Consider the following 10,488-nt stretch of genomic DNA (forward strand, 5'->3'; position numbering starts at 1 on the left):
ATGGCCTCGATCTGCAAGCTTCCTCAGTCTGCTGAAGAAACAGACAACAAGTCTACAAGGCCAGTCTGAGAACTCAGGGCCCCTTCCACCTCAGCCCGCTCCCCTTCCCACTTCCCGAAAGAGCACACAGTGAGCCGAAAGGTTTAGCTCTCCCAGACACTGCCTTCCCCGTTGCTGGCATACAGGTCTCAAGCCCTCCTTGCCCAACCCACCCACTGGGGACCAGGAGGGGCAGAGAGGCAAGCGAAGGAGTTGGGGAACATCGCTCACCTCTTTCAGTGGCCACGACTCCCTTGAGGGCTTGCAGGAGAACCTCATCAAAACTCCCCCGGGGTATCCCTACAAGGAAAACCCGTGGTAAGAAGGGACGGCTCCTGCCCTTCCCTCCACCGGCATCCTCCAGGCTCCTCCACTGCCTTCGGTTGGCCAGCATCAACTGGCGGCTGCAAGCCCGAGTACATCTATTTCAACCTGTGCACTACCTCCCCTTCATACCTTAACTAAGGGAGCCCCTCCTCACACACACACACACAGACACACACACACACACCACTCCATTCACACCACTCCCTGCCCCACTCAAACCATCCCCTAGGCATGGGCACCAACCAGGGATATGCTGTTAGGTTCCTGGCTGAACTAGGGACGGAACCGCAATCCGAACGGTGCGTCGGGAGGAGAAATAAGGGGCCGAAGAGGACTAGGAGTTGCCTTGCAGCTTCGCATATGAAGTCCTACAAACCAGCGGCAGCACCGGTTGAGAGTACGGACTGGATTCCGGACCCTCAAGGAAGGAAGCAGTGTGAAAACAGAGAGAATGGACCCTAAGGAAGCCATTCATAAGGACTGAGGATTTAAAAAAAAAAACTGCTGAGAATGATCCAGAGGAAAGATCAAGAGTAAAGCTTGAGACTGCTTGCTAAACATATCGTTTCAGTGTCAAAAGAGACCAAGCCCATCGCTTTGGCCAATGCCTTCGATACGCAAACTTCAAAAGAAAAAAAACAGAATGAGACAGTGTAATTTTGGAGAGGGGAAGGAACGGCAAATTATTAAGGCTGAAGGGAAGACTGTAGCTTGGCTAATTTAACCTCCAGCAGGCTCTACAAGGGAATAACCAGTGACTGTAGGAGGCCTGCTTATTCTCATTTGCTAGCGGGCCATTCAAAACATTTCGTTATTGCAGGGTGACTCCAGAAGTTGACAAGTTAAAGACTGCGCGCCACAATGGGCTTGAAGCCTTGGAAAGAAGAGAAGCCTGGCCCAGTGGGAGTCATTTTGGGGACACTGAATGTCAGATGTTAACAGAAAACGGGGATAAGATGCTTTTTAGGTAGCTTGCTGCTTCCCAAGGTAGAGCAGGAATGGCAAAAACTCCTATCAGCCAATGCTGGGAACGGCAGGAGACAGATGCATGGTTTTTTCGCATCTGGAGGACTTGCTAGAAAGCCTGGGAATGCTGGAATATGATTCATGAGGAGAGGCAAAAGAGATTGAAAGGGCAATTTGGACAGGATACAATATGGACGTAAGGAAACAGAACAAGAAAACTCCTCCACACGTCTAGCTACTTTGTTCAATCCATGGCAAAAGCAGCTGCTAGGATCCTTCATGCAACAAGATGGAAAACAGAATCCTGACCAGCTACTACTGACTGATTAGACAAAGCGTTAGAATACGGGACACCAGCAACACTTGCGTTCTTGAAGCAAAAGGCAAGAACTTTGCAATCCAGAAGAAAGCGGAGTCCCAAAGGAGATCAGATTGGGGCGGGGGGGGAGGAGGTGGAGAGAAATCCTCGACTTTCAGACTGGCTATGTAAGCCTGGGGGGAAGAAGCATCAGTCTGTCATCTACGGCGTTAGGGAGATGTACAAGAAGAAGAGAAGCATAGGGAAATGGCAGCCTGATGTGTGTGTGTTTTGTTGTTTTTTCCCTATCTTGGAATAGTAGTCCTGTAATATGAAAGCTGTAGCATTTCTCTCTTTACTGAACCAAAACGGTCCAGTAAATAAAGAAAAGGGCTCGGAGTCCCTTTCGGCCCCTGCGTTCCCGTCCCCGGGGAGGCCGCGAAAAACAGCGGCACGGGACAAAAAAAGAAAGCAGAGGTTTAAGGGGACGGCCCTGAGTGCCTTTAAAGCCCTGCTCTCTGCTCAAAACACGAACCGCCACCAATTCTTGAAAAGTTCATGGAAGTTTGTGACGGCAGGCTAAAAATCGTCATGAACTTCAGTTGGTGAGCCGCTTGGTGCCCATGCCTACCCCTCGCATTCACTCTCCGTCCACACACACACACACTGACACACACACACACACACACGTTCTGTCCACCAGAAAGAACGGGCACCCCACCTCAGTCCACACGAAGGGACGAGGCCCCCGGCTCCGTCCCTGCGAAGGGACGGGCACCCCAGCTGCGTCCACTTCAGGGGACGTGCACCCGTGCTCCGGCCATCTGAAGGGTCGGGCACTGTGCTCCGTTCATCTGTGTGGACTGGCACTCAAACTCTGTCCCTGCGAACGGATGGGCTCGCAAGCCCTGTCCTTCCAGACAGAGGAGCGCTCAAGCCCTGTCCGCCGCAGCAGATGGGCACTCAAGCCCTGTCCGTCGAAACGAATGGGCGTTTGGTCCCTGTCCGTCGGAACGGATGGGCACGCAGGGTTGCACTCACTCACTCGCTCACTCACACTCTCACTCTGCATCCCTACGCAACCCCCTCCCCCCAGCTACCTGCCACTGATGCCCACCCCCACCCCCCAGCCGACTGCCGCCAGCTTCTGCCAGCCAACGTCATCAGGAGCTTCAGGCGTGGCATCACGCCAGGCTTCGGGTCGCCTGGTGCCCCCTGCTTAGCAAGCCCTTCCGCCTCCGCGGAAGAACTTGCCTTCTGGATGCTCCCCCGTCTCTTCGCACGTGGCCCTCCTCTCCCGGTCAGCTCTCCTCTTCTCTGGATGGCCTCGATCTGCAAGCTTCCTCAGTCTGCTGAAGAAACAGACAACAAGTCTACAAGGCCAGTCTGAGAACTCAGGGCCCCTTCCACCTCAGCCCGCTCCCCTTCCCACTTCCCGAAAGAGCACACAGTGAGCCGAAAGGTTTAGCTCTCCCAGACACTGCCTTCCCTGTTGCTGGCATACAGGTCACAAGCCCTCCTTGCCCAACCCACCCACTGGGGACCAGGAGGGGCAGAGAGGCAAGCGAAGGAGTTGGGGAACATCGCTCACCTCTTTCAGTGGCCACGACTGCAGGAGAACCTCATCAAAACTCCCCCGGGGTATCCCTACAAGGAAAACCCGTGGTAAGCAGGGACGGCTCCTGCCCTTCCCTCCACCGGCATCCTCCAGGCTCCTCCACTGCCTTCGGTTGGCCAGCATCAACTGGCGGCTGCAAGCCCGAGTACATCTATTTCAACCTGTGCACTACCTCCCCTTCATACCTTAACTAAGGGAGCCCCTCCTCACACACACACACACAAACACACACACACCACTCCATTCACACCACTCCCTGCCCCACTCAAACCATCCCCTAGGCATGGGCACCAACCAGGGATATGCGGTTAGGTTCCTGGCTGAACTAGGGACGGAACCGCAATCCGAACGGTGCGTCGGGAGGAGAAATAAGGGGCCGAAGAGGACTAGGAGTTGCCTTGCAGCTTCGCATATGAAGTCCTACAAACCAGCGGCAGCACCGGTTGAGAGTACGGACTGGATTCCGGACCCTCAAGGAAGGAAGCAGTGTGAAAACAGAGAGAATGGACCCTAAGGAAGCCATTCATAAGGACTGAGGATTTAAAAAAAAAAACTGCTGAGAATGATCCAGAGGAAAGATCAAGAGTAAAGCTTGAGACTGCTTGCTAAACATATCGTTTCAGTGTCAAAAGAGACCAAGCCCATCGCTTTGGCCAATGCCTTCGATACGCAAACTTCAAAAGAAAAAAAACAGAATGAGACAGGGTAATTTTGGAGAGGGGAAGGAACGGCAAATTATTAAGGCTGAAGGGAAGACTGTAGCTTGGCTAATTTAACCTCCAGCAGGCTCTACAAGGGAATAACCAGTGACTGTAGGAGGCCTGCTTATTCTCATTTGCTAGCGGGCCATTCAAAACATTTCGTTATTGCAGGGTGACTCCAGAAGTTGACAAGTTAAAGACTGCGCGCCACAATGGGCTTGAAGCCTTGGAAAGAAGAGAAGCCTGGCCCAGTGGGAGTCATTTTGGGGACACTGAATGTCAGATGTTAACAGAAAACGGGGATAAGATGCTTTTTAGGTAGCTTGCTGCTTCCCAAGGTAGAGCAGGAATGGCAAAAACTCCTATCAGCCAATGCTGGGAACGGCAGGAGACAGATGCATGGTTTTTTCGCATCTGGAGGACTTGCTAGAAAGCCTGGGAATGCTGGAATATGATTCATGAGGAGAGGCAAAAGAGATTGAAAGGGCAATTAGCACAGTATACAATATGGACATAAGGAAACAGAACAAGAAAACTCCTCCACACGTCTAGCTACTTTGTTCAATCCATGGCAAAAGCAGCTGCTAGGATCCTTCATGCAACAAGATGGAAAACAGAATCCTGACCAGCTACTACTGACTGATTAGACAAAGCGTTAGAATACGGGACACCAGCAACACTTGCGTTCTTGAAGCAAAAGGCAAGAACTTTGCAATCCAGAAGAAAGCGGAGTCCCATAGGAGATCAGATTGGGGCGGGGGGGGAGGAGGTGGAGAGAAATCCTCGACTTTCAGACTGGCTATGTAAGCCTGGGGGGAAGAAGCATCAGTCTGTCATCTACGGCGTTAGGGAGATGTACAAGAAGAAGAGAAGCATAGGGAAATGGCAGCCTGATGTGTGTGTGTTTTGTTGTTTTTTCCCTATCTTGGAATAGTAGTCCTGTAATATGAAAGCTGTAGCATTTCTCTCTTTACTGAACCAAAACGGTCCAGTAAATAAAGAAAAGGGCTCGGAGTCCCTTTCGGCCCCTGCGTTCCCGTCCCCGGGGAGGCCGCGAAAAACAGCGGCACGGGACAAAAAAAGAAAGCAGAGGTTTAAGGGGACGGCCCTGAGTGCCTTTAAAGCCCTGCTCTCTGCTCAAAACACGAACCGCCACCAATTCTTGAAAAGTTCATGGAAGTTTGTGACGGCAGGCTAAAAATCGTCATGAACTTCAGTTGGTGAGCCGCTTGGTGCCCATGCCTACCCCTCGCATTCACTCTCCGTCCACACACACACACACTGACACACACACACACACACACGTTCTGTCCACCAGAAAGAACGGGCACCCCACCTCAGTCCACACGAAGGGACGAGGCCCCCGGCTCCGTCCCTGCGAAGGGACGGGCACCCCAGCTGCGTCCACTTCAGGGGACGTGCACCCGTGCTCCGGCCATCTGAAGGGTCGGGCACTGTGCTCCGTTCATCTGTGTGGACTGGCACTCAAACTCTGTCCCTGCGAACGGATGGGCTCGCAAGCCCTGTCCGTCCAGACAGAGGAGCGCTCAAGCCCTGTTCGCCGCAGCAGATGGGCACTCAAGCCCTGTCCGTCGAAACGAATGGGCGTTTGGTCCCTGTCCGTCGGAACGGATGGGCACGCAGGGTTGCACTCACTCACTCGCTCACTCACACTCTCACTCTGCATCCCTACGCAACCCCCTCCCCCCAGCTACCTGCCACTGATGCCCACCCCCACCCCCCAGCCGACTGCCGCCAGCTTCTGCCAGCCAACGTCATCAGGAGCTTCAGGCGTGGCATCACGCCAGGCTTCGGGTCGCCTGGTGCCCCCTGCTTAGCAAGCCCTTCCGCCTCCGCGGAAGAACTTGCCTTCTGGATGCTCCCCCGTCTCTTCGCACGTGGCCCTCCTCTCCCGGTCAGCTCTCCTCTTCTCTGGATGGCCTCGATCTGCAAGCTTCCTCAGTCTGCTGAAGAAACAGACAACAAGTCTACAAGGCCAGTCTGAGAACTCAGGGCCCCTTCCACCTCAGCCCGCTCCCCTTCCCACTTCCCGAAAGAGCACACAGTGAGCCGAAAGGTTTAGCTCTCCCAGACACTGCCTTCCCCGTTGCTGGCATACAGGTCACAAGCCCTCCTTGCCCAACCCACCCACTGGGGACCAGGAGGGGCAGAGAGGCAAGCGAAGGAGTTGGGGAACATCGCTCACCTCTTTCAGTGGCCACGACTGCAGGAGAACCTCATCAAAACTCCCCCGGGGTATCCCTACAAGGAAAACCCGTGGTAAGCAGGGACGGCTCCTGCCCTTCCCTCCACCGGCATCCTCCAGGCTCCTCCACTGCCTTCGGTTGGCCAGCATCAACTGGCGGCTGCAAGCCCGAGTACATCTATTTCAACCTGTGCACTACCTCCCCTTCATACCTTAACTAAGGGAGCCCCTCCTCACACACACACACACAAACACACACACACCACTCCATTCACACCACTCCCTGCCCCACTCAAACCATCCCCTAGGCATGGGCACCAACCAGGGATATGCGGTTAGGTTCCTGGCTGAACTAGGGACGGAACCGCAATCCGAACGGTGCGTCGGGAGGAGAAATAAGGGGCCGAAGAGGACTAGGAGTTGCCTTGCAGCTTCGCATATGAAGTCCTACAAACCAGCGGCAGCACCGGTTGAGAGTACGGACTGGATTCCGGACCCTCAAGGAAGGAAGCAGTGTGAAAACAGAGAGAATGGACCCTAAGGAAGCCATTCATAAGGACTGAGGATTTAAAAAAAAAAACTGCTGAGAATGATCCAGAGGAAAGATCAAGAGTAAAGCTTGAGACTGCTTGCTAAACATATTGTTTCAGTGTCAAAAGATACCAAGCCCATCGCTTTGGCCAATGCCTTCGATACGCAAACTTCAAAAGAAAAAAAACAGAATGAGACAGTGTAATTTTGGAGAGGGGAAGGAACGGCAAATTATTAAGGCTGAAGGGAAGACTGTAGCTTGGCTAATTTAACCTCCAGCAGGCTCTACAAGGGAATAACCAGTGACTGTAGGAGGCCTGCTTATTCTCATTTGCTAGCGGGCCATTCAAAACATATCGTTATTGCAGGGTGACTCCAGAAGTTGACAAGTTAAAGACTGCGCGCCACAATGGGCTTGAAGCCTTGGAAAGAAGAGAAGCCTGGCCCAGTGGGAGTCATTGTGGGGACACTGAATGTCAGATGTTAACAGAAAACGGGGATAAGATGCTTTTTAGGTAGCTTGCTGCTTCCCAAGGTAGAGCAGGAATGGCAAAAACTCCTATCAGCCAATGCTGGGAACGGCAGGAGACAGATGCATGGTTTTTTCGCATCTGGAGGACTTGCTAGAAAGCCTGGGAATGCTGGAATATGATTCATGAGGAGAGGCAAAAGAGATTGAAAGGGCAATTAGCACAGTATACAATATGGACATAAGGAAACAGAACAAGAAAACTCCTCCACACGTCTAGCTACTTTGTTCAATCCATGGCAAAAGCAGCTGCTAGGATCCTTCATGCAACAAGATGGAAAACAGAATCCTGACCAGCTACTACTGACTGATTAGACAAAGCGTTAGAATACGGGACACCAGCAACACTTGCGTTCTTGAAGCAAAAGGCAAGAACTTTGCAATCCAGAAGAAAGCGGAGTCCCATAGGAGATCAGATTGGGGCGGGGGGGAAGGAGGTGGAGAGAAATCCTGGACTTTCAGACTGGCTATGTAAGCCTGGGGGGAAGAAGCATCAGTATGTCATCTACGGCGTTAGGGAGATGTACAAGAAGAAGAGAAGCATAGGGAAATGGCAGCCTGATGTGTGTGTGTTTTGTTGTTTTTTCCCTATCTTGGAATAGTAGTCCTGTAAAATGCAAGCTGTAGCATTTCTCTCTTTACTGAACCAAAACGGTCCAGTAAATAAAGAAAAGGGCTCGGAGTCCCGTTCGGCCCCTGCGTTCCCGTCCCCGGGGAGGCCGCGAAAAACAGCGGCACGGGACAAAAAAAGAAAGCAGAGGTTTAAGGGGACGGCCCTGAGTGCCTTTAAAGCCCTGCTCTCTGCTCAAAACACGAACCGCCACCAATTCTTGAAAAGTTCATGGAAGTTTGTGACGGCAGGCTAAAAATCGTCATGAACTTCAGTTGGTGAGCCGCTTGGTGCCCATGCCTACCCCTCGCATTCACTCTCCGTCCACACACACACACACACTGACACACACACACACACACGTTCTGTCCACCAGAAAGAACGGGCACCCCACCTCAGTCCACACGAAGGGACGAGGCCCCCGGCTCCGTCCCTGCGAAGGGACGGGCACCCCAGCTGCGTCCACTTCAGGGGACGTGCACCCGTGCTCCAGCCATCTGAAGGGTCGGGCACTGTGCTCCGTTCATCTGTGTGGACTGGCACTCAAACTCTGTCCCTGCGAACGGATGGGCTCGCAAGCCCTGTCCGTCCAGACAGAGGAGCGCTCAAGCCCTGTCCGCCCCAGCAGATGGGCACTCAAGCCCTGTCCGTCGAAACGAATGGGCGTTTGGTCCCTGTCCATCGGAACGGATGGGCACGCAGGGTTGCACTCACTCACTCGCTCACTCACACTCTCACTCTGCATCCCTACGCAACCCCCTCCCCCCAGCTACCTGCCACTGATGCCCACCCCCACCCCCCGGCCGACTGCCGCCAGCTTCTGCCAGCCAACGTCATCAGGAGCTTCAGGCGTGGCATCACGCCAGGCTTCGGGTCGCCTGGTGCCCCCTGCTTAGCAAGCCCTTCCGCTTCCGCGGAAGAACTTGCCTTCTGGATGCTCCCCCGTCTCTTCGCACGTGGCCCTCCTCTCCCGGTCAGCTCTCCTCCTCTTTGGATGGCCTCGATCTGCAAGCTTCCTCAGTCTGCTGAAGAAACAGACAACAAGTCTACAAGGCCAGTCTGAGAACTCAGGGCCCCTTCCACCTCAGCCCGCTCCCCTTCCCACTTCCCGAAAGAGCACACAGTGAGCCGAAAGGTTTAGCTCTCCCAGACACTGCCTTCCCCGTTGCTGGCATACAGGTCACAAGCCCTCCTTGCCCAACCCACCCACTGGGACCAGGAGGGGCAGAGAGGCAAGCGAAGGAGTTGGGGAACATCGCTCACCTCTTTCAGTGGCCACGACTGCAGGAGAACCTCATCAAAACTCCCCCGGGGTATCCCTACAAGGAAAACCCGTGGTAAGCAGGGACGGCTCCTGCCCTTCCCTCCACCGGCATCCTCCAGGCTCCTCCACTGCCTTCGGTTGGCCAGCATCAACTGGCGGCTGCAAGCCCGAGTACATCTATTTCAACCTGTGCACTACCTCCCCTTCATACCTTAACTAAGGGAGCCCCTCCTCACACACACACACACACACACACACACACACACCACTCCATTCACACCACTCCCTGCCCCACTCAAACCATCCCCTAGGCATGGGCACCAACCAGGGATATGCGGTTAGGTTCCTGGCTGAACTAGGGACGGAACCGCAATCCGAACGGTGCGTCGGGAGGAGAAATAAGGGGCCGAAGAGGACTAGGAGTTGCCTTGCAGCTTCGCATATGAAGTCCTACAAACCAGCGGCAGCACCGGTTGAGAGTACGGACTGGATTCCGGACCCTCAAGGAAGGAAGCAGTGTGAAAACAGAGAGAATGGACCCTAAGGAAGCCATTCATAAGGACTGAGGATTTTAAAAAAAAAACTGCTGAGAATGATCCAGAGGAAAGATCAAGAGTAAAGCTTGAGACTGCTTGCTAAACATATCGTTTCAGTGTCAAAAGAGACCAAGACCATCGCTTTGGCCAATGCCTTCGATACGCAAACTTCAAAAGAAAAAAAACAGAATGAGACAGTGTAATTTTGGAGAGGGGAAGGAACGGCAAATTATTAAGGCTGAAGGGAAGACTGTAGCTTGGCTAATTTAACCTCCAGCAGGCTCTACAAGGGAATAACCAGTGACTGTAGGAGGCCTGCTTATTCTCATTTGCTAGCGGGCCATTCAAAACATATCGTTATTGCAGGGTGACTCCAGAAGTTGACAAGTTAAAGACTGCGCGCCACAATGGGCTTGAAGCCTTGGAAAGAAGAGAAGCCTGGCCCAGTGGGAGTCATTGTGGGGACACTGAATGTCAGATGTTAACAGAAAACGGGGATAAGATGCTTTTTAGGTAGCTTGCTGCTTCCCAAGGTAGAGCAGGAATGGCAAAAACTCCTATCAGCCAATGCTGGGAACGGCAGGAGACAGATGCATGGTTTTTTCGCATCTGGAGGACTTGCTAGAAAGCCTGGGAATGCTGGAATATGATTCATGAGGAGAGGCAAAAGAGATTGAAAGGGCAATTAGCACAGTATACAATATGGACATAAGGAAACAGAACAAGAAAACTCCTCCACACGTCTAGCTACTTTGTTCAATCCATGGCAAAAGCAGCTGCTAGGATCCTTCATGCAACAAGATGGAAAACAGAATCCTGACCAGCTACTACTGACTGATTAGACAAAGCGTTAGAATACGGGA

General features: G+C 53.0%; 1 long non-coding RNA gene across 1 annotated transcript; it reads right to left on the reverse strand.

Annotated features, from left to right (window-relative positions):
* Positions 1–270: 270 nt before the first annotated feature.
* Positions 271–9,146, reverse strand: LOC143842754 (uncharacterized). The gene is made up of 3 exons (XR_013233341.1): positions 9,089–9,146; positions 8,753–8,850; positions 271–339 (listed from the first exon to the last, which is right to left on the reverse strand). It is a non-coding gene; the product is annotated as an uncharacterized LOC143842754 (long non-coding RNA).
* Positions 9,147–10,488: the final 1,342 nt, after the last annotated feature.

This window comes from Paroedura picta, chromosome 8 (assembly GCF_049243985.1).
Source record: "Paroedura picta isolate Pp20150507F chromosome 8, Ppicta_v3.0, whole genome shotgun sequence".
NCBI classification, from domain to species: domain Eukaryota; kingdom Metazoa; phylum Chordata; class Lepidosauria; order Squamata; family Gekkonidae; genus Paroedura; species Paroedura picta.